The sequence below is a fragment of the Elephantulus edwardii genome, unplaced genomic scaffold (assembly GCF_000299155.1).
Source record: "Elephantulus edwardii isolate Elephantulus edwardi_28Jun2011 unplaced genomic scaffold, EleEdw1.0 scaffold00065, whole genome shotgun sequence".
Classification (NCBI taxonomy): domain Eukaryota; kingdom Metazoa; phylum Chordata; class Mammalia; order Macroscelidea; family Macroscelididae; genus Elephantulus; species Elephantulus edwardii.
The window spans coordinates 7,051,480-7,073,764 of NW_006399815.1; the positions used below are offsets into that span (position 1 = coordinate 7,051,480).

General features: G+C 37.3%; 1 protein-coding gene and 1 pseudogene across 2 annotated transcripts in view; one reads left to right on the top strand and one right to left on the bottom strand.

The window, feature by feature from the left end:
- Positions 1-22,285, bottom strand: part of TMEM117 (transmembrane protein 117) — an 841,252-nt gene that overhangs the window by 483,490 nt on the left and 335,477 nt on the right. The window lies entirely within an intron of this gene.
- LOC102873917 lies at positions 676-4,675 on the top strand (annotated as a pseudogene).

Sequence of the window (22,285 nt, forward strand, 5' to 3'; positions counted from 1 at the left end):
TTCCCATTCCTCATTTTAAGGAGCATTCTGGTTGTATCTCTTCAAAGAACAGTTTGTTTATTCTCCTGGAAGTCTAAAGTACATTTAATATGCTTCAGCATATTTCAAAGGTATCAATTCTACCATTTTCCTTAACTATTGGCCACCTTTTGCAAGGATGTGAGACAACTGAGGAACATTATCGCTCAGATCAAGTGTATCTTACTTCTGAAGGTGAGACCTTGGCCTTCTAACATTTTAAAGAGATTCTTTTCTATTAAGAACCTCAGATTCAAGAAGATATAGTTCAAACCCTTGCCCCTGATCCTTATCAGTCACAGGAAACTAGTGGGAAAACACTTATCTTTTCCCGAATATTGATCTTGTACAGCAGAAATTGGTAACACTTTCTTCTTAAGGTTATTTTGCAGACTATAAAGAATGATTCTTACAAAACAACTAGCATTGTGCTTGTTACTACTGTAATTCTTAATTATACCATAATCCACGGATATGCTGTTAAATAATTATTCACATTGATTGCCATCAGAAGGAAGGCTGTTTAATTTGGTATGCAACGTTACATAAAAAGTGACATTTAAGAGGCCCGTTGGCCCCACCCCCGCCCCTGCACGGAGGGAGCATGCTCAGGGCGGAAGCTAGTGAAATTCAAACTGAGGGTCTAGGCCCTGAGTGATGGAGGCTCCTAGCGAGTTTGCGGAAGCCAAGGAGGCTTTGAACCCAGAGCAGACTGCCTGCTGCATGAGGTATGTGAAAGAGACCAAAGAAGCTGTTAAGATTGGAGATCTAGATGAAGCATTTCAAGTTTTCAATTTGGCAAAGGCTATTTTTCCCACTAAAAAGGTGATAAGTAAAATAGAGAAAATACAGGAAGCTTTGGAAGAGTTAGCAGAACATGGAGACGATGAATTCACAGATGTGTGCAACTGTGGCCCTGCTGCTTTATCGAGAACTACACGACCAACTATTTGAGCACCAGAAGGAAGGTGTAGCTTTCCTCTATAGCCTATATAGGGAAGGAAGAAGAGGTGGTATTTTGGCAGATGATATGGGATTAGGGAAGGACTGTTCAAGTCATTGCTTTCCTTTCTGGTGGGTTTGATGCTGCACTTGTGAATCATGTGGTGCTGATCATGCCAACCAATCTCATAAGCATGTGGGTAAAAGAATTTGTCAATTGGACTCCAGGAATGAGAGTTAAAGCTTTTCACCGTCCTAGTAAGAAGGAACGTACCAGAAATCTCAATTTGATTCAGCGAAGGAAAGGTGTCATTATTACTACATACCAAATATTAATTAATAATTGGCAGCAGCTTTCAAATTTTAATGACCAGGAGTTTGTGTGGGACTATATTATCCTTGATGAAGCACACAAAATAAAAACTTCATCTACTAAGTCAGCAATAAGTGCTTGTGCTATCCCTGCGAGGAATCGCATCCTCCTCACAGGGACACCAATACAGAATAATTTACAAGAATTGTGGTCCCTGTTTGATTTTGTTTGTCAGGGGTCCCTACTAGGGACATTAAAAACCTTTAAAATGGAGTATGAAAATCCAATTACAAAAGCAAGAGAGAAGGATGCTACCTTAGAGGAAAAAGCCCTGGGATTTAAAATATCAGAAAACTTAATGACAATCATAAAGCCCTATTTTCTCAGGAGGACTAAAGAAGAGGTACAGAAAAAAGTGTCAAAAAAACAAGATATCAAACTTAGTGAAATGAATCCAAATGATGATTCCATTTGCCAAATGCCTTCACTTTCCAGAAAAAAAAAATGACTTAATTATCTGGATATGTCTTGCACCACTACAAGAAGAAATATACAGAAAATTTGTGTTACTGGACCATATCAAAGAGTTGTTGATGGAGACACGCTCACCTTTGGCTAAGCTTGGCGTCTTAAAGAAGTTGTGTGATCATCCTAGGCTGCTGTCTGCACGGGCTTGTTGTTTACTGAATCTACAAAGGCCCAAATTCTCTTTTCAAAATGAAAAGAAGGGGGAAGAGTCTTCAGATATGGCCCACATTAATCAAGTAACTGATGATATATTGATGGAAGAATCTGGAAAAATGATCTTCCTAATGGACCTTCTTCAAAGACTGAGAGATGAAGGACAGCAAACTCTAGTCTTTTCTCAATCGAAACAAAGTCTAAACTTCATCAAACATCTCTTAAAGAATAGGCACTTTAAGACATTGAGAATCGATGGAACAATTACTCATCTTTTGGAACGAGAAAAAAGAATTAACTTATTCCCGCAAAATAAATATTACTCTGTTATTCTGCTTACTACCCAAGTTAGTGGTGTTGGTTTAACATTGACTGCAGCAACTAGAGTGGTCATTTTTGATCCTAGCTGGAACCCTGCTCAAGCTGTGGACAGGGTTTACCGGATTGGACAAAAAGACAATGTTGTGGTTTACAGGCTAGTCACTTGTGGGACTGTGGAGGAAAAAATATACAGAAGAAGTTTTCAAAGACTCATTAATAAGACAAACTACGGGTGAAAAAAAATCCTTTCAGATATTTTAGTAAACAAGAATTAAGAGAGCTCTTTACAGTAGAGGATTTTCAAAGCTCTGCAACCCAGCTACAGCTTCAGTCTTTGCATGCTGCCCAGAGAAGATCTGATAAAAAACTGGATGAACATATTGTCTACCTGCACACTTTGGGAATAGCTGGCATCTCAGACCATGATTTAATATACACACATGATCTGTCTGTCAAAGAAGAGCTTGATGTGACAGAAGACTCTCAATATATCCAGCATAGAGTTCAGAAAGCTCAATTCCTTGTTGAATTAGAGTCTCAAAATACACAGGTCCAAAGGGAAAGACAAAAGACAGTAACTGAAGGGGCCTGCCTGACAGAATCTGTGTTTACTTCTCAAGTAAAGAAGAAATGCCCTAAGTTGAATAAATCACAGTTTCAGCCCTTGCCACTCATAACTAATCCTCATAGCCAGGAAGAAGATACAATCATTATCGATCTGACTAAAGATCTGGCAAGTGTAATCATTGATGATCTAGCTGAGGAAAGTGGGAAACAAGATCTCTCTGATAATAATATGTCTGTCCTACAAGATGGTAGGGACACATATGAAAAGAAATTTGATCCCAAGTTTGTAGCTCCTTCACCAAGAAGGTATGGAACTGTAGAAGATACTGGGACTGATTCTTTACTGGATGTAGTCAAAAGCTTTACATATGACAGTGAGGCTTTTAACAAGGAAACATTGCAAGAGAACCCTCCGGGAAGTTTTAACTATTTGCTTAACAAATCAATCAGAGCTGATCCTGGGCCAGATCTAGATCTACTGAAGGATGGTGAAATTCTCCGTCACTGTAATCTATGGCCCATCAATTCTATAACAAATAAAAATATAGAACTGACTACATCCATTATTGAAATAGCTGACAACTTGTCAGCATGCCATAGTGCTCAGCAGGGTGGTCAAGCAAATGACGGCAAATCAGAAGAGGAACCTTTAACATCTTCACCACAGTATGCATGTGGTTTCAATCTTTTCTTGGAAGATTCAGCAGACAATGGCCACAATCTTTTCAGTCAGTCTTTGAAACAAGTTGAGAAAGAAAAATGTTTGTGTAGTTCTGCAGCTAGTTCTAGCACAGAGTTTGCGCATAACAAATCATATTGTCCCAGTTTGGATGCTTCTAAAAAGGATGATGAAATAGAAGAACTAGTTAATATGAAAATTATAAGTCAATCTAGGAGGATTGTTTCAGATAGTGAAGGTGAGTATAATTCTTTTAAAAGTATTTCAAGCATAAATCTATTCAATACATCTCCTTTTCCCTTCTCACCTATGAAACAGTTTGATACTTCAATTCCCAATGACATCAATCCACCTCGAAGCTGCTTTTCAGCTAAAACAGCTAGTAGCAAAAACAAGACTATGCACTCTAGATGATCTCTGTCTTCTAGGAAGTCTCTAACTAATGTGCTTGTAGAACATGTGAAGGATATGGAGGAAATACTTGACAACAGTGAAGCAAATGGTATTGAAGACTATCTGGAAAGAGTAGAAGAAAACAGTAGAAAAACCTCAGACTACATCGAAGAAGATCCTTACAAAGAAAATTTAAATTCAGAAAATAAGTCCAGCTGGTTAACTACATGTAAGCCTGGTACTCTAGGTCAGGAAAACTCTACTGGTGACCCTGAACCTTTATCTGGTGAACAGTTGGTTGATTTTCCTCAGGATAAGGCAATGGAGACTGTGACTGAGTATGAGACTCTTGTAAAGTGTGGAAAAGAACTAAAAGAGTATGGGAAAGTACAAGAAGCCCTAAACTGCTTAGTTAAAGCACTTGACATAAGAGAATACGCCATCCCCTTTTCCTTATGAATCAGGGTGAAGTCTCTCTCAGGGAGGAGTGATAGGGAATGGCAAGGGACACACTGACAAAGGAGATTAATCAGAACTGGCTTTGACAAGCACTGTGGCAATTGGACAATTAAAACAGACATGGGGGGGGAAGAAGAACGAACTGGGGAGGAGGGTGGAGAAAACAGTGCAACAATGAATGAATGAAAACCCAAAATCTCTGTAAATGTTCATTAAGACTAATAAAATTTAATAAAAAAAGTGCAGATCCTGAAGTCATGCTTATGACTTTAAGTTTGCATAAGCAACTTAATAAAGCTTAAGAATATGATTAATTTACTCCATTTTAAAGTTAAAAACGTGACATTTAAGAAAAACAAAGTACTCTAAAAATTCTATTTTACATAGGAAAAAAATCTACATTTCTATAAAATGAACTAAGTAATATCTCACCCATCCCACCTAAACTCCCATAAAATAAATACCACTACCTAATCAATTCTAGCTCACTGTAACCCTCTGGGGAGATTTCAAGGCTATAGATCTGCGGGGAGTAGACTGCCTCATGTTTATCCTGAGAGCAGGTGGTAGAGTCTAACTGTTGAACTTTCAGTTAACAACTTAACCCATTGTGCCACCAGTGTTTGTAAAATAATGCCCCAGGGTTGTCTAAATGGCTAAGCAATAGACACACACCAAAGTTAGAAATTCAAGTCCAACCACAGGTATAGAGCTCAGAAATAAGGCCTGTAGATATGTTTTCAAAAAAAGAAAAGCCTTGAAAGCTTTGTTAGAAAAAAACAACAAAACACATAGCCTCCATTTTTTACCAGATTTATACTGCACACATGGGATTGCCAGGAGTCCGAATTGAATGAACAGCAACTAACAACATTAACAGATATCAAGACTTGAGGTAATAAATATTCAGTTGTAGTTGTTGTTATGGTTGTTGTTATGTGCTGTCTAGTTGCCTGAGACTAGACTAGACTGTGTATAGCGACCATATATATGGAAATAGGATGCATCTATGACACACTCCATTTCTGATTTTGAAGCATGCAGTGTTTTCTTGCTTTGTTCTGATGAGTGGCTCCTGGTCCAAGTATCAGTTTCATAAGAGCACATAAATGTTTCACAAATGTGTTCTAGGATTCTCATTCTTCTCAAGGTTAGCCACAATTTGTTGTTATCCACACAGTCAAATGCCTTTGCATAGGAAATAAAACACAAATATTCAGTGTACACTATTATTTAAAAGAATCTTTCATCTTGTAAGTTCAATTTCTGTAATGCTCAATTTCTATTACTTCATAGTGGTAATTACTAATACATTCTTAATTATATTATCTATGAACTATTCATTCTATAGCAATTATATATAACTGTCATTCAGAGCAACAAGCTAAGTTGAGAAGCTAATATATAACAGAGGAAATAAAACACACCCAGAGTTTAGCTTTAAAAAGAATTTTAGGCTCTGTCACTTATCTGAGTTTGACTTCAGTTTAAGTTGTTCAGTCATTCTGAAGACTATAATATACTTTATACTGTAATATACTTAAAATGGAAATAATAACACCAATTACAGCACCTTTGTAGGCTGGCTTAAATTAGTATACACATAAAATTAAACATCAGTAAATCGAGCAAATAATAGGTGCTATAGAAGTACTTGTAATAGAAAAATAACACCTTATTTCTTAAATGAAAATGTTTAAGTCATATACAATTTTATTAAAACTACTTGTTAAAAACATACAGGAAAGACACATGAAAGCATGTAGGCAATCCACAGCTATAATTTAAATTAGCCTATTTTGCAGTTACAAACCAAGTACTAATTACTTTGTTGTAAGAGCTTTTGAGTCCAAATACATTCATAGCTGACCCTCCAGTGGTTTTCAGAGGCTGTAACTTGTCCAGGTGGAGATTGCCTATCTATCCCTTGAGGGTCAGCTGGTGGATTTGAACCAACTGCCTTTGGGTTGGCTGCACAATTCCTTATAAGCAGGCCACCAGAGCGACCTCTACTTTAATACATGCTTATTTATGTTTGGATTTTTCAAGTGCAGTTTTCATAAATAGCTCCTATTAAAACAGTCTGAAAACAGAGGTCATATGTAAACTAACTCCATATGCTGTCTACAGTTGCTACACTTTCTTTCTCTTGACTCCCCATCTCACACCCTCTATGAGAATTGCCAACTTCATTCTTCTTCCTAGAGCTTACATTGTAAAGTTTTAGTTCTGAGGGGTATTGGGTCACAATGAACATGTGAAAGTGGGTATAAAGTTTTCTTTTCAACTAAGAAGTAGAAGCTAGTGAAAAGAACAGAGCCACAATGAAATGAACTATATGTTTTAAAGGGATTGGGGGGGGAGGGATTCAGTAAACAGCAAATAAACAAGTAAAAGAATGAAACATTGTACCTGCTCAGGAGAAAAATAAAATGACTGCATCAATTCGGTCATGCGACTTCCTCACAAATAATCCAAGTTTCAACATCTGTCACCCCTTTTTTGCTAAGTGGATTCAAGGTAGAAGTGCTAAGATCCAGCTTCACGCTAAATTTTAGGATGCTATTGGAGAGGGACGTCATGCTTGGGAAGGTGGAGGGACAACGCAGGAAAGGAAGACCCTCTATGAGGTGAATTGATTCAGTGACTGGAGTAATGGGGGTGGGTGTGAGGGAGATAGTGAGATTGGCACAGGACAGAGCAGGGTTTAGGGCTGTTGTACATAGGGTCACTATGAGTCGCAGGCGACTCAACGACACATAGCAACAACAACAGCATCTATGAAAAGACAGATTTAGAAAAACACATGAAATCGTCCAAGAAGGCTGAAAATGAGAAAATAACGAAGAGTAAGAGGGGAGATATAGAGGAGGTCTATGAGGCAAAGTTAATCAGAGGTAAAGAAGCCTTTGACCAAGATCAACCAAAGAGAGAGAGAAAGGGCACACATAGGGAGAAGGATATTACAGAAAGTAATTGCAGTCACTAAAGTCAATGGTTTAAAAAAAAAAAAAAAAGAATGGAACTTGCAAAGATACAGCGTAAAGGTGAGCAGGGCATTCTCTGGCGCTTGTTGGTCCTCAGAGCAGTGGTGCTGATTAATGGCCTCTTGTCTTGGACTTCTAATATAGTGTAATGAAGGAGCACTGCAGTTCCCTGGAAAAATGGTCTGTCTAAAAGTTACAAGAAAAATACTTCTCCGAAGGAAAAGATATGAAGTTGTGCTGAGGAAAGTGCACTACAGGAAGATTTGAGAATGATGTATTTAAATGACCATAAAAATATTTCTCTCTATAACTCATTACAGCAATACATTTTTTTTTCTTCTAATGCAAAATATTTGTAATGCTAGCCTAAACAAAAAGAAGATCGTGTTTACAATGAAATAGATTTAGGAAAAGGAGAGGAAGCAGTATTTGGACTATTTCTGAAAATCTTTTATACTATACAAAGGACTGGGGTGAAAATTAAGCAGTGAGGAGTTTGGGTAGCAAGAGAAGAAAACAAAAAAATGGGGAAAAAACACCCAAATATGACAGAAACATACAATGGAGGCTCATTTAGAGATATGGGGAGTATCAAAAGAGAAGTAGAGACTATGGTTAATAAATTGGCTTAAAAATACCAATTTACATTTAAAAAAGAAGAAAGTATATATTTTTAGAGATTCTAAAAAAGAAAGAAAATCCACTGCCATAGAGTCATTTCTGACTAGCAACAACCCTAGGAAACAAAGTGGAATTGACCCTATGGTGTAAATCTTACAGATCTAAAAATCATAATGGAAGCAGAAAACTGTCATTTTCCCACAGTTCCCAGGGAGTTCAAACCACCAACTTTCTGTTCACAACTGATCACTTCATCACTTTATGACCACGGTTCTTTTTTGGGTTTTGTTTTTTTTTTTAATCTCTAGATAAGCAAATTTGGCTCTCAATGCTAAGGAGGAACGTTTGAGCCAAATATTTCAGGAAAAATTTTCTCTCTTGTGTTTCCCTGAGACTTTTTCCTCTCTTGACTGAATAATTTTGATTCACCTGTTACTCATTATTCTAATTTTACATTTAATTATCTTTATTGGTTTCCTGAACTTTATCCATGAAACTTCTTAAGTCAACTTCACAATGCTATAATAACAGTCACTATAAACATACATTGTTGTTGTTGTTGTGTATCATTGAGTTGGAACCGACTCATAGCTGGTGGGTTTTCAGAGACAGTTAATGGTATAGAGGAGATTGCCCATTCTTCTCCCACAGAGCAGTTGGCAGTTTCAAACCTCATGCCTTCAGGATTGCAGTGCAGCTCCTTACCACTTGACCACTATACACACACACACACATACACATATGTTGTTGTTGTTGACAGGTGCCATTGAGTCAAGTACTCATAGTGAACAAGAGATCTGAACCCTGTTCTATCTTGTGCCATCCTCACACTTCCTGACATTGCAACAGTCACCTTGTCAATCTACCCGGTTGAGGCTCTTCCTCTCCTTCATGAACCCTCCATTCTTTCCAGCATCATGTCTTTCTCCAAGGAAATAGCTCCTCCGAGCAACATGTCCAAAGTATGTGAGGTGAGGTCTTATCATTATTGCTTCCACAAAGCATTCTGGCTGCACCCTCCCCAAGGCATAGCTGTTCTTTTGGCTGTCCATGGGATGTTCAGAGTTCTTCTCCAACATCACAGCTCGAAGGCATCAATTCTTCTTCTGTCATCCTCATTCATTGTCCAGCTCTCAGATGCATAGCAAGTTACTAGAAAGACTATGGCCTGAATCAGATGTATCTTAGTCTTCAATCTGACATCACTATTCCTTAAAAATTTGGATAAGTCCCTAACTGCAGATTTCTCCAGTGCAATGTGGCTCATTTCCTGACTGTTGGTACCAAGTGTGTTAACCGTGGATCCAAGCAAGATGAAGTGGTTGACAGTTTCAATCTCCTCTCCATCCACCATGATGTTACCTATTGCTCCAGTGGTAAGAATATTTGTTTTCTTGACATTGAGATGCAATTCATATGAAGGCTACACTCCTTGAACTTGTGCAACAAGTGCTTCAAGTCCTTTTCACTTTCATCAAGGAAGGCTTTGTCATCTGCATAATGCAGGTTATTGATGAGTCTCCTTCCAATCCTGATGCCACATTCCTCTTCACAGAGTCCAGACTCTTGAATAATTTGCTCAGCATACAGACTGAAGAGGTATGGAGAGAGGATACAATCCTGACGCACTCCCTCCCCAATTCCAAATCATGTAGTATTCCCCTGTTCTGTTCTTACAACAGCTGGGTTCAGGTTCTGCATAAGCCCAAATAAGTGCTCTGGGATTCCCATTCTTTTCAATGTCAGCTTCAACTTCTTAAGTCAACCTCACAATGGTGTAATAACAACAGTCACTATGAACATACATTGTTGTATTTACCATCAAGTCGGAACCAACTCATAGCTGACCCTCTGGCAGGTTTTCAGAGGCAGTCAATAGCATGGAGGATATTCTACTTCATTCTCCCACAGAACTGTTGGTGGATTCAAACCACATGCCTTTGGGATTACAGTGCAATCAAATTAAAATATCTTTGTATAGTCAATGAAGCACAAATAGTCTTCTAATATTCCATGCTTTTATCCAGGATCCATCTGACATCAGCAATGATGTCCCTGGTGCCATAGCTTCTTCTAAATCCTGCTTGAACTTCTGGCAGTTCCCTATCTATGTTCTGTTCTAGTCATTATTGAATGATCTTCAGTAGTATTTCACTTGCATGTGATATTAATGATATTTTTTGATAGGTTCCACATTCAGTTGGATCACCTTTCTTGGGAATGGGAACAAATATGGATTTCTTTCAATCCATTGGTGAGACAGCTGTCTTCCAAATTCCCTGGGATAGACTGGTAAATGCATCCAAGGCTGCATCTGTTAAATGAAACTAGTCAGTTGGTACCGCATTGATTCCCGGGGCCTTATTTTTTTGCCAATGCCTTTAATGCAGCTTATACTTCCTCCATTACCTCTGGCTCCTGTTCACTTGGTATTTCCTGAAATTTTCAATCAGTCAATTCTTTTTAGCACAGTGATTCTGTGTATTCCCTATATCTTCTTTTGATGATTTCTGGGTCATTCAATCTAGTGCCCATAGCATCTTTCAATATTGTAACAGAAATTTGTTTTTCATTTCTTTCAGCTTGAGAAATGCAGAGTGAGTTTTCCCCTATTTATTCTCCAATTCCAGCTCTCTGCACACTCCATTATAATACTTTGCTTTGTCCTCCCAACCTGCCCTTTGAAATTTTCTGTTCAGTTGTTTTTCTTTGATATGGTTTCCTTTTCTTTTAGCTTCTCAATGCTCCAGTGCAATCTTTAGAGTCTCTCTGACATGAATTTCAATTTTTTTCTCCTTCATTTTTGTAAAGACCTTCTGCTTTGCTTTTTTAATTTTTAACATAATCCTATTAAACCATGCTTTCATAGTAAGGAAATTTCAATAATTAAAATAAAATGCAATTTCTTAAAAACTATATATATCTATGTATAGTTTGAATTAAATTGGCCAAACTTACAGAATCTGTTCCAAATCTGAAATATTATTCTCAGAATGAAATTAAAAACTTTTAATCTACCTAGCATTATTCATATTCACAAAAATAGACACTTAATCTAATACTATAAACCATTAGTATATTATAACTATTACTGGAATTTCTATAGCTCTTTTTTTTTAAATCAACCCCAAAAAACAAAACTCCTAAAAATTTTTAAATGACGATAAATGAGTATCGGTTTTTGTTTTTTGTGGGTTTTTTGGGCTCACCTGTACTAGAAGTACTAAAAATGCAGCTCACAATGAATAAAAAATAAAAGTACAGTGTACAAACACACACAATCTTGTGAATATTTTTTTGAGGTACAAAATCCCTGACAAATATAATCAGAGGTACTTGAAAGACATTTAGCATAAATAATTTCTTTATATAATTTCACAGCACAACTTTTAATATTTTCTTGGTACTCATGAAATATGCATAAACAGTATGGTTGTGATATGGCAAAATTTGATGAGATTGCAAGCAAGAAAAAAATAGGTAACCCTGGTAGGAAGATATGCTGCCTAAATTCTTTCTTCTTACTCTTTAAAAATCTGAGAAAGCTGTGACTTCTTCTAAACAAAAGGCTGAAACTCTACAGAGCAAAACCAGTATAACAGATTACTGTACTGATTGCCTATCAATTGACAGTTCCTTCATTTCACACAAGGGATAATAACCTTTGACTGAGTTAAACATATATTGGGGCTTTTACCCATACAAATTAAAAAAATTGTCTAGAAAGTCAAATAAAGGCATTCTTCATGGATGATATCCTTGATGTCATCCCACAACTCATCTGGTCTTTGATCATTGGTGTTCAATATCTCAAATCTATTCTTAAAATGATCTTGAAATACAGATGGAATTTATTTAAGATCATATCTTACTTTTTGTTGACTTATATTAATTTTGTTTGGCCTCAATTTGAACTTACATGTGAATAATTGATGATCTGACATACAATCTGCCCCGGCCTAGTGTTGATTGCTGATATTGAGCTTCTCCAACAATTTCTTCTGCAAATGTAGTCAATCTAACGCCTATGAATCCCATTAGGTGAGATCCATGTGATAGAGGGAATACATATATACACACACACACACACACACACACACATACATATATATAGAGAGGGGGGATAGAGATCTCACCTTTTAGTGTATTTTTAGAGCACATATATAGATTGATTTATAGTGAATTTATAGAGGAAATAAAGCCAATATAGCAGCCTTATTCTTTCGATCATTACAAGTTTCCTTGACATGGGCATAACAACTAGATTATTGTTTTCTGAGGAAAAGGCACCAGGGTATTAAACACCTTAGAGATTGTTAGACAGAAGAGGACAGATGTAGGGGCAGGAATATGAGTTCAGTGACAACAGCCTAACTTATCTGGTGTAGGATGAAGACTGGAGTGTGCAGCAGGCATACAACATGGGAGCTGCACTCTGAAAGAGCTTATATGCCTTAATTTTTCCCCCTATGTATTTCACAATGGATATTTTAAGCAACCAAGTGCAGCATCTTATCTTGTTTTGGTGGGAAACTATTCCAGCCATAGTTTGTTGTATGACAGAGCTGATGTAAGGGTTTATGCTCAACTAATCTGCAATGGAAGGGGCAGGGATAGTTCAGTGGAATTCCCATCCTTCATACTGGAGACACAAGTTCAATTGCCAGTTTGCTCCTATGTATTAGACAGGTTTTAGTAGAGCTTCTAGACAAAAGGGGAAAGGCCTGGCTATCTACCTTCCAAAACTCCACGTTGAGAACCTTATGGATCATACAGTCTACTTATGCACAGGGCCACCTTAAGTTTCCCTAAGTCAATATAAGTCAGGGGCTGACTTGATAGCAGCTAACACCAATTATTATGAACTTGCAGTAAGGAAATGAGAGATGATTAATCTAAAATAAAGCATATGCTTTTGAAATTGAAGATTTAGACACATTATGCATATTAGTGATCAGAGGAAGAATCTATGATAGAGACCACACATACACAAAGTAACCAAAGAAACAGACAACTTTGTGGATGGATGGATGGATGGATGGATGGAGACACTAGCCCAAGGCCAAAGGCACTGAACACCAATGACTGGCCAAGCAGTAGAGCAGAGGCTGCAGAGCAACTCCACAGCTGGTGCTCCATCATCCACTACTGATAACTCCAATGAGGCTTGTTCTCACTAAGCAGCGGATGTGGAAGACAAACTGCAGTGACTGGAGAAGTAACTACTGAAAGCTAAAAGCTATTCTTTCCGGAAGTTTTATGGTAATGATGAGAAATGAAATAAAGCAGTAACTTCGGTGAATCTAAGAAGCAGTATTGCTGTGGGGGATGCTTAAACAGAAGAGAATCAGCAGCATATGAGCAAAGACTCATCAAGCTCTATACTTCTGTGGAAGAAACACATCATGTCTTAGCAATGAATGAGCCTTAGCTAAAAATAGAATCAACTCAGCATTAAAGAGCCCATGATGTAAAAAAATCTAAGCATTAAATATATAATAAATTTAAGAAATTTTCAATGTTTAAAAGGATTTTTATTTCGCTTTGCATGCAGATATCTATATATCTATCTGATGGAAGATCATCATAAACTGGGATCAACTCAATGGCTGTGAGCTGGGCTACTTACCTGTATCTATACAAGAAGCCCTGGCAGTGCAATCCGTGTTCACCAAAGAGCCAGCAGTTTAAACCCACTAGCTGTTTAGTAGGAGAAATTCTGCTTCCACAAAGATTATAGCCTTGGACAACTGTGGACTGTTTCACTTTCTCTCATAGGCTCTCTACAAATGGGGATTAACTCCACAGAAACAGGTTTGGCTTTTGGTATAAATCACCCCATGAAATACCCCCTGACTTTTTTTAAGGCTGATTTTTATGTTCCTCTGCTATCTAAAATTAGTATTTGCATTATGTGGTAAAGAATACTATTTCTTTCCCTTTCACCTCTTCATCACCTACAAATTTTGACAGTAGAGTTCTAACCTGTAGATTTTAAAATTGCATTTTATGATCTTCAAAGACAGGACTTTCCATACTCAACTGCTCACTTGGGCTTCTACTTGCATACTTTTATCAGTTTAGTATATCAGAAACCCTGGTATTTTCTCTGAAAATAGGATTGTATTGTTATAAATAAAACAGCAAATCTTATGTTTTAAAATTTGAAGTACTCTACTGTTTCATCATTTTGTCTACAAAGCTCAGAAATGGCAAGTAACCAAACAGCAATGTGCCCCAGTCTATTCACCAGCCTAAGACAAAATGTTCTCTAAACAGTTTCCCCATATAAATCTGAGTGGAAAAAGCATTGTGTTAATACTCATTATTTAAGCTGAGTCCACTGTGAACTACAATACTACTTGGAGAGTGAAAAGCAAAGTATCACTGAGATTTGTTTGGGATAGTGGTAAAAACAGACTATTGTCACCATCAGAAATCTATTTAAGTGTTTTGTGCTGAAAGAGTAAAAAATAGAAGAAAGGAAAATTGCTGACATCCAGAAAATACGGATTTTGTTAAAGGATAATTAGCTACTGCCCTACTTAAGATATTTTTAGGAAAGTAGAAGTAACTTTAGGTTGACATTTTTTAAAAAAGATAGACTGAGATTGGTTTTGCCAATAAACCAAATAACAACAGACTGAGAAGCAGATGGTCAAAAGCCAGATGTCAAAAGCAAATTAACACATCATGAGACTGCTCCACTCCCTGAGCAGTTGAAAGACATCCAGAAGATGATGGGCTGGCCCTTTGCCAGATACACCTGAGGCAGGAGATGTCTGGGTAAGATGAGATCAAAGAACAACCCAGGGGAACAACAATGAGGAAACAAGAAAAGAAGAGTTTATCTCTTCTAGCACTGCTTCAAAAGCAATATCTCTCAGATCCAGGCTCAATAATATTAAGAAGAAATGAATAAGAGCTCTTCCTTGTAGACATTTTAAAACAGTAAGAGCAGCTAACAGATACAGGGAATCACTATGAAATGACCTGGCTGTTTCTGAAGAAAGTCAGAGAGTAATCCAGTTTAGGATATGATAAAAAAAAAAAATCTGATGTTGGTAACATTCTTTGAGAGGATCTGTTCCTTCGAGGTGACTGTGGTTGTTGTAATTGTTAGGTGCCATCGAGTAGGAATCATAGTGACCCAACAGGCCTGAACTCTTTGACAACCTCACAGTCTTTGACACATTCAAGCCCATTGCTGTAGTCACTGTATAAATCTACCTGGTTGAGGGTTTCTTCTTTTTTATTGTCCTTCCACTTTTCCAAGCATGATGTCCTTCTTCAAAGAATAGCCTTTCCTAACAACATGTCCAAAGTATGTAAGACGAAGCTTCGCCATCCTTGCCTCCAAGGAATACTCTAGCTTCACCCTCTCCAAGACATATGTGTTTGTTGGTAGTCCATGGGATATTCAGTACTCTCCTCCAACACTACAACTCAAAGTCATCAATGTTTCTTATGTCATTCTTACTCATTGTTCAGCTCTCAGATGCACAGTAAGTTATTGAAAAGTCCATGTTCTGAGTCAGATGCACCTTAGTCCTCAAACTGACATCATTACTCCTCACTAATTTGGAGAGGTCCCTGACTGAAGTATTTTCCAGTACAACACATCTCATGATCTCCTTACTTCAGGCACTAAGGGTGTGGAATGAAGATCCAAGTAAGATTAAATCATTGGCAATTTCAATCTTTTGTCCATCTGTCATGATGCTGCCTGTTGGTATAGTGGTGAAAGTTTTTCTTTTCTTTATGCTGAGATGCAATCCATATTGAAGGCTGCAGTGTTCAATCTTCTATAGCAAGTATGTCAAGTCCTCCTCACTTTCAGCAAGCCAAGTTCTGTTATCTGCATACAAACATTATGTATGAGTCTTCCTTCAATCTCAATCCCACATCCTTCTTCATAGGGTCCAGCTCCTATGCTTTGTTCATCATAAAGATTGAATAGGTATTCTTTCAATAAGTATTAACTACCTATTCTCAACTAGGTTGGCACAGGATAGAATGGTGTTTAGAGATAGGGTCACTCTGAGTCGCAAGCAACTCGATGGCACATAACAACAACAACAACCTATTCTCAGAGGTAGGTCACATCAAAACAATGTGAGTCTGTCATAGACTGTTCTTTACAGCTAATGGAGACCCTATGCACAAGTAGATCAGACTACTGAAGGAGGGTTTTCACTGCCTAATTTTCATAAACAGATAATCAGGTCTTTCTATTTTGCCTTATGTGTGAACTATCACTGACATTGGTTCAGCATCATGACAACACACAAGCTTTCACTGACACAAGAACACAGGCTGCACTTAATGAGCATTGGTCAGGAACCAAACTCAGATCTCCTACATGGAAGTCAAGAAAATTCTACCATTTAAACATCAGCCTCTCTAAGTCTGATATAAAATCTGGTATCACATTTTAACAAGAAAACATAAACTTCTCACAGATCAGAGTCTTTATATTCACTGCACTAGTATGGTATTCTTTCCGATTAGACAGGCATACCTGGAAAGCCAAATTATAAATAGAAATTTGATTAGTTATCATGAAATCTTAAAAAGGAACATTAAATTATTTAATCATAGTTAAAAATAGCCCCTGCATCTTTTTTTAGATAGGTGCTCTGGGTAACGGACAATGATATTGCTGGCACCATCTCTCTGGGACAATGCTTGGCCACTTCTTGCTAGCAGGGGCTTCTATGATTTAAAGATCTCTGTGAGATCAGAGATATTTTCTATTACTTCACCCAGTTCCTGGCACCTAGAAGGTGTTCAATATATATTTGTTGGCTGAACAAATATTAACCAACTCGATTTTTATATGTTTCTAATGATGACCAAAGCATGTTCCATTTTAAAATAATTTATTTACAATTAAATCAATATAGAACTGTGCTGACCTAGGACACATTTTATTTCTTAAACCTGACATTTCCCAGCTCGGTTCTCAAGTATTACATGAGGAATTCCAGAAGAGTCACCAGTATCCCTTATTGTAATATTCATTATGGATGCATATTTGAACTGTCTCCAAAGACCCATTGGAGATTATTTTATATAAGTTATTCGTAAAGTCTATCAGGTCGATTCTGACTCATTGTGACCCCGTCTGACAGAGCAGAACTTCCTCTTTGGGTTTTCTTGCCTATAATCTTTACAGAAATAGATCACTAAGTCTTTCTCCCAAGCAGCCTCTGGCTAGTTTCAAACTCCCAGTGTTTAATTATCGGTCCAGGATGGCCACAGGAAAAGACCTAGAGCCAACTTTGAGTTATGGAAGCCCATGCCTGAACTGAAAGTAGGTGACCACTGTGAATTCAGCCTTTTCTTCTCTCCTGTGACACTCTAGTGCTTCCTCTCAACTTTGTTTCAAATGATATGTCCTTTAAAGATCCATTTCAACTTTCTACTTTTGTACTGACTCGTGCTCAATTTTCCATCCTTCAATCAATTTCACTTCCAATAAATTATTTCTTCCTTACTTATTTCCAAATGATCCCCATTTGATTTCTCTCTGAAAACTATTTAGACCTTCTCTTAAAATCATTTTCTGAAAGACTCTCATGCAAAGCAAGCTAAAAATTCTAAACATTGAACAAAATTACTTTTTTCTCAGTGTACCTGAAAAGATATTATCTACCTAGAAGAGTCTACCTACAAAAAGCCAAAACAGGTTTTAAGAATATTACTCGTAATTAAGCAAATAAAAATCCCCATCCTTCTGAATCAGATTCTACACTAAAATGCTGGAGTATTTGTGATGTCTTATTTATTATACATGGGATATGCAAATGTATTGTACAAATGCCTTATCCTTTTCACTGTATCACACTAACAAACAGTAATAATACATTGCAGTGATGTAATGACTCCCTTTAATGCCTCAAAGATGTATCTTCTACTTTAGACCATACATGCTCATAAAAGTTGACCAGTATGTAATACCTTAAGCAGTTAATTAGTAAGATTATACTACCCTTTTAGATATGACAGTATGTAGACCAAAAATAATGTTGTATTCTTTCAGAAGCAAAATTAGTACTGTATACGTTAGGTAAATGTCTAACTCATTTATTAGTACACAATACAATCTTACATTTTTTATTATAAAAATATCCACTTCCCTTTACACTTTATTTGAGTGCTTTCTACACACACACATGTATGTACAAATAGATATGTGTGATTTTATTTAGTCTGCTAACTAGTTGTTAATGATTGGACTTTAAGAACTATTAGCATAGAAACAAAAAAGTGATTTTTTTGTAATAATGTCATTTCTGATGTGGTACAGTGCATTTTGAGCTGGTCTTTAAGAGGTCAATCATTTGAAACATCAGGTGTTATGAGGAAGAAAGATAGTTTTCTCCTTTAACTATGGTTTCAGCCTAGAAAACCCATTGGGGATGTGCTTTGAGTTGGAATAAACTCATTGGCAGTAGGGTTATCAAGTGTCTGAATTTACTTCTTGTGCTAAAGATATTATTCATATATATTTATACACAAACACACAGCCCTATATACAGGGAGCTCTGCAAACCCAGACACATGTGGTTTGAATCCATGAAGTGCTTTGTAAGAGAAGGACAATTTCCTCCCTTGCAATGTACTGCCTCTTAAAAATACACTGAAGGGTTAGCTATGGGTTGGTTCTGACTTAATAACACACAACAACAAATGTGTGTGTGTGTGTGTGTGTGTGTGTGTGTGTGTGTGTGTGTGTAACATGTCACACACACATTTATTAGGTGTTGTAATGTAAAGTACAATTCATAGTGACTCTATGAAAAACAGATCTGAATCCCTTCAAAACTTATGCCACCCATATAATTTCTGATATACATTAGCCCCTTATAGTAATCATTCTGCCAATCAATCTGGTTGAAGATCTACCTTTCTTTTATTAGACCCTTCTCCTTTCTAAGCACAATGTTTCTCTCCAATAGTCTTTCTTAAGAACAAGCCCAAAGTATGTGAGATAAAGCTTTATCATATTTTCCTCCTAGGAGTACTCTGGCTGCACTTTCTCCAAGACATATCTTTTGACAGTCCATGAGATATTCAATATTCTCCAACACCACAGCTCAAGGCTTTTTTCTCTCATCCTTATTCACCGTCCAGCTCTCAGATACATAGCAAGTGACTGAAAAGACCATCAAGTGCACCTTAGACTTTAAACCAATTTCATCACTACTAAGTAATTTGGAGAGGTCTCTGACTGCAGATTTTCCCAGTACAATAAGCTCCTGATCTCTGAACTGTCATAAAACCTGTCCTAGGTTACAAAGGAGATATGTTCCTAGGTTCCTAAATAATCTTCATGTCAAATTTGTACATAAATTGGAACAAGCACATATAATTCTTATGTAGGCTCAGTTTGATGTAAGAAAAGTTTTGAAACCTTTTTTAGTAACTTGAAATTGCATGCAAAGCAACTGAAGGGGACTGTGATGAGGAGTGTGCTGCAAGTTAGGGTTGGTTCAGTTGTGTCAACTCCCTGCCGATAGGTTCTTATACACAGCAGCCCTTTATCAAGTCTGGGAGGCTGTAAACTGCAGTGAAAGAGCACTGCCCACACTTCTGTGCAGCTGCTGGTAGATTCGAACTGACAGAGACTCATGGGTTTTACATTTGCAACACAACTGCAGGCAGACTGTGCCACCAGAGCCCTCGTCAACTGTTTCTGAGTGAGTGTGAATTTATGTAACATTAAAGGGCAAATTCCAAGTGCCATAAAGTCGCACATTTGCAATCCAGGGACGGTCTGTACTTTTCACTAATGCATTTTCTTCATCACTTCTAGAGCTTTCTATATAATCAGAAAATTGGCCAAAATAAAAATTAAGGAGACATTACTATTAATAAATGCAGACTCCTGGATAAAGTGGCACAGCGTTTCCAGAGGGTCAGACTTTAACCTCCAATCCATTCCTCTTGCTTCTGTCCAATTACTAAATGCATGTCATTCTGACCGAGGTGCACATTTTTAAAGTTTGACATTGACAAGCACCACACAGAGATCAGAACTGGGCAAAGGCCCATGACTTACTATGATTTATATTCTGTCATTGGAGCTAATGCATAGTGAACGGCTCAAAATCCTCTTCCCTTTCACCAGCCCTTTAAATGGAATCAAGCACAGGCACAATATTAATTTTAACGTTAACTTACTCTAATTGAATGGCAATGCTTTATTATAGTCATGTATTAAACAAGAACCGTAATACATCTTAAATGACACAGCTGACGTAGATCCTTTCGTGCTTTGCTTTTCTTATCCTTTTTCATATTTTTATCCACAGACTCTTCAAATACCATTGATAAGTATACATTGTCAGGAAATTACCATTCCTAAATAAGCCTCATAATAGCAATATTATTCCTGAATAATACACAGTAATATGCAAACCAGTGCATGCATCTTCAAAGGGAGGTATTCTTATAGAAATTCACAACTGGAAAGAATGTTAAGTGGGGTTCTAATCACCTCATCATCCCTTACAGGACTCTCTGTTAGTAACTCAACTCATTTATATCAAGTCAGAGTCAACGCATAGCTGATCCACAAGCCGGTTTGTGAAGGGTGTAAATTACATAGGAAGAGATATGCTGTCTTTCTCCCTCGGAGCTGCTGCTGAGTTCTAAACAGTAGATGGGCGCTGCCCTTGGATAGGCAATACAACTTTAAGGACTAGGCCAGCAGATCTTTCCTCCAAAGAAAAAATATTGGATTAATGGACTTGGAATTAAATCCTTCTAAATATGAGAGAGAAATCAGCATGAGAGACCAGCAACATTATGAGGCACAAGAATCACAGAAGTGACTTGTGACCTAAGCCATCATCATATCAAAGGCTTGTTGGGGGCGTGTGGAGGGAGGTACTGGACAGGGTAGGAAGGAATGAAAATGATGCTAACATTCAAGGAAAAGGAAGGGACAAGACACCCATGCAGAGGGAGGGCACTGCATGTATGGTTATCTTTATAAGGGGAGGTGCCTTTCATTTGCTCCTTTCACTAAAATGCTTGTCTGTCACACGTTGTTCCAAAGTTAAGTATCCAAATTAAGACAGATTAGGAGGAAGGACTGGACATCTACTTCCAAAATATAACAGGCCTTCGAAAACCCTATATACTATAGAGTACATAGAGTAGAATGACAGATATGGTAACTGAGGGTGAGCCCTCAAATTTGAAAAAACAAAGGAAGAGGAACAGTAAGCAGAAACTAATGATTGGAATGTGGAATGTGAGAAGCATGAATGGTAGGAAAATAGACATTGTTAAGAAAGAAAAGGGACATATAAATATTGACATATTAGGTATTGGTGAAATGAAATGCATTGGCATGGAACATTTTGTATCAGATGATCACATGGTCTAATACACTGGCAACAAAAAAGGTGAAGAAAAATGTGGTCACTTTCATAATTAAAAAGGCCATTTTTAGATCTGTCTTGAAATAAAATGTCATGACAGGATAATATCCATATGTATACAAGGAAGACCTGTGAATACCACTATCATTCAAATTTATGCATCAACAATAAGAGCCAAAGAGGAGGAAATAGATGATATTTACCAACTTTTGCAGTCAGAAAAATAACCAAGATGCATTAATAATAATGGGTGACTGGAATGATAAAGTTGGGAGCCAGGAAGAAGGATCAGTAGTCAGAAAACATGGACTAAGTGACAGAAATGACGCTAGGAACAACATGATAGGATTCTGCACAATCAACGATTTATCCATAGTAAATACCTTTCATAAGAAACATAAACACAGGCTATACACATGGATTTCACCTGATGAGATGCATAGGAAAAGACTGATTAAATCAGTGGAAGGCATCATTCGCCATGATCAATATCAGCAGTGAAAACTAGGCCAGTGTTGATTATAGAACAGACTACCAACCACTCATGCAAGTTCAAGTTAAAGCTAAAGAAAATTAAATCAAATCCACAGGGACCAAAATTTGACCTTGAGTCTATCCCACCTGAATTTAAACACCATCTCAGGAACAAGTTTGAGGCCTTGAACACCAATAAACAAAGACCAGATGAACAGTGAGTAGATATTAAGAGTATTATCCAAAAAGAATGCAAAAGGTCATTACAAAGAAGAAAAAGAGCCCAAAATGGACATCAGAAGAGACTCTGAATATTTCACTAGAGCACCAAGAAGCCAAAGCAAAGTGAAGAAATCAAGAAGCTATGGAGCTGAATACATATATTATGCAGAGCAGATTATCCGAGAGGCTGGGCTCTATGAGGAGAATTGTG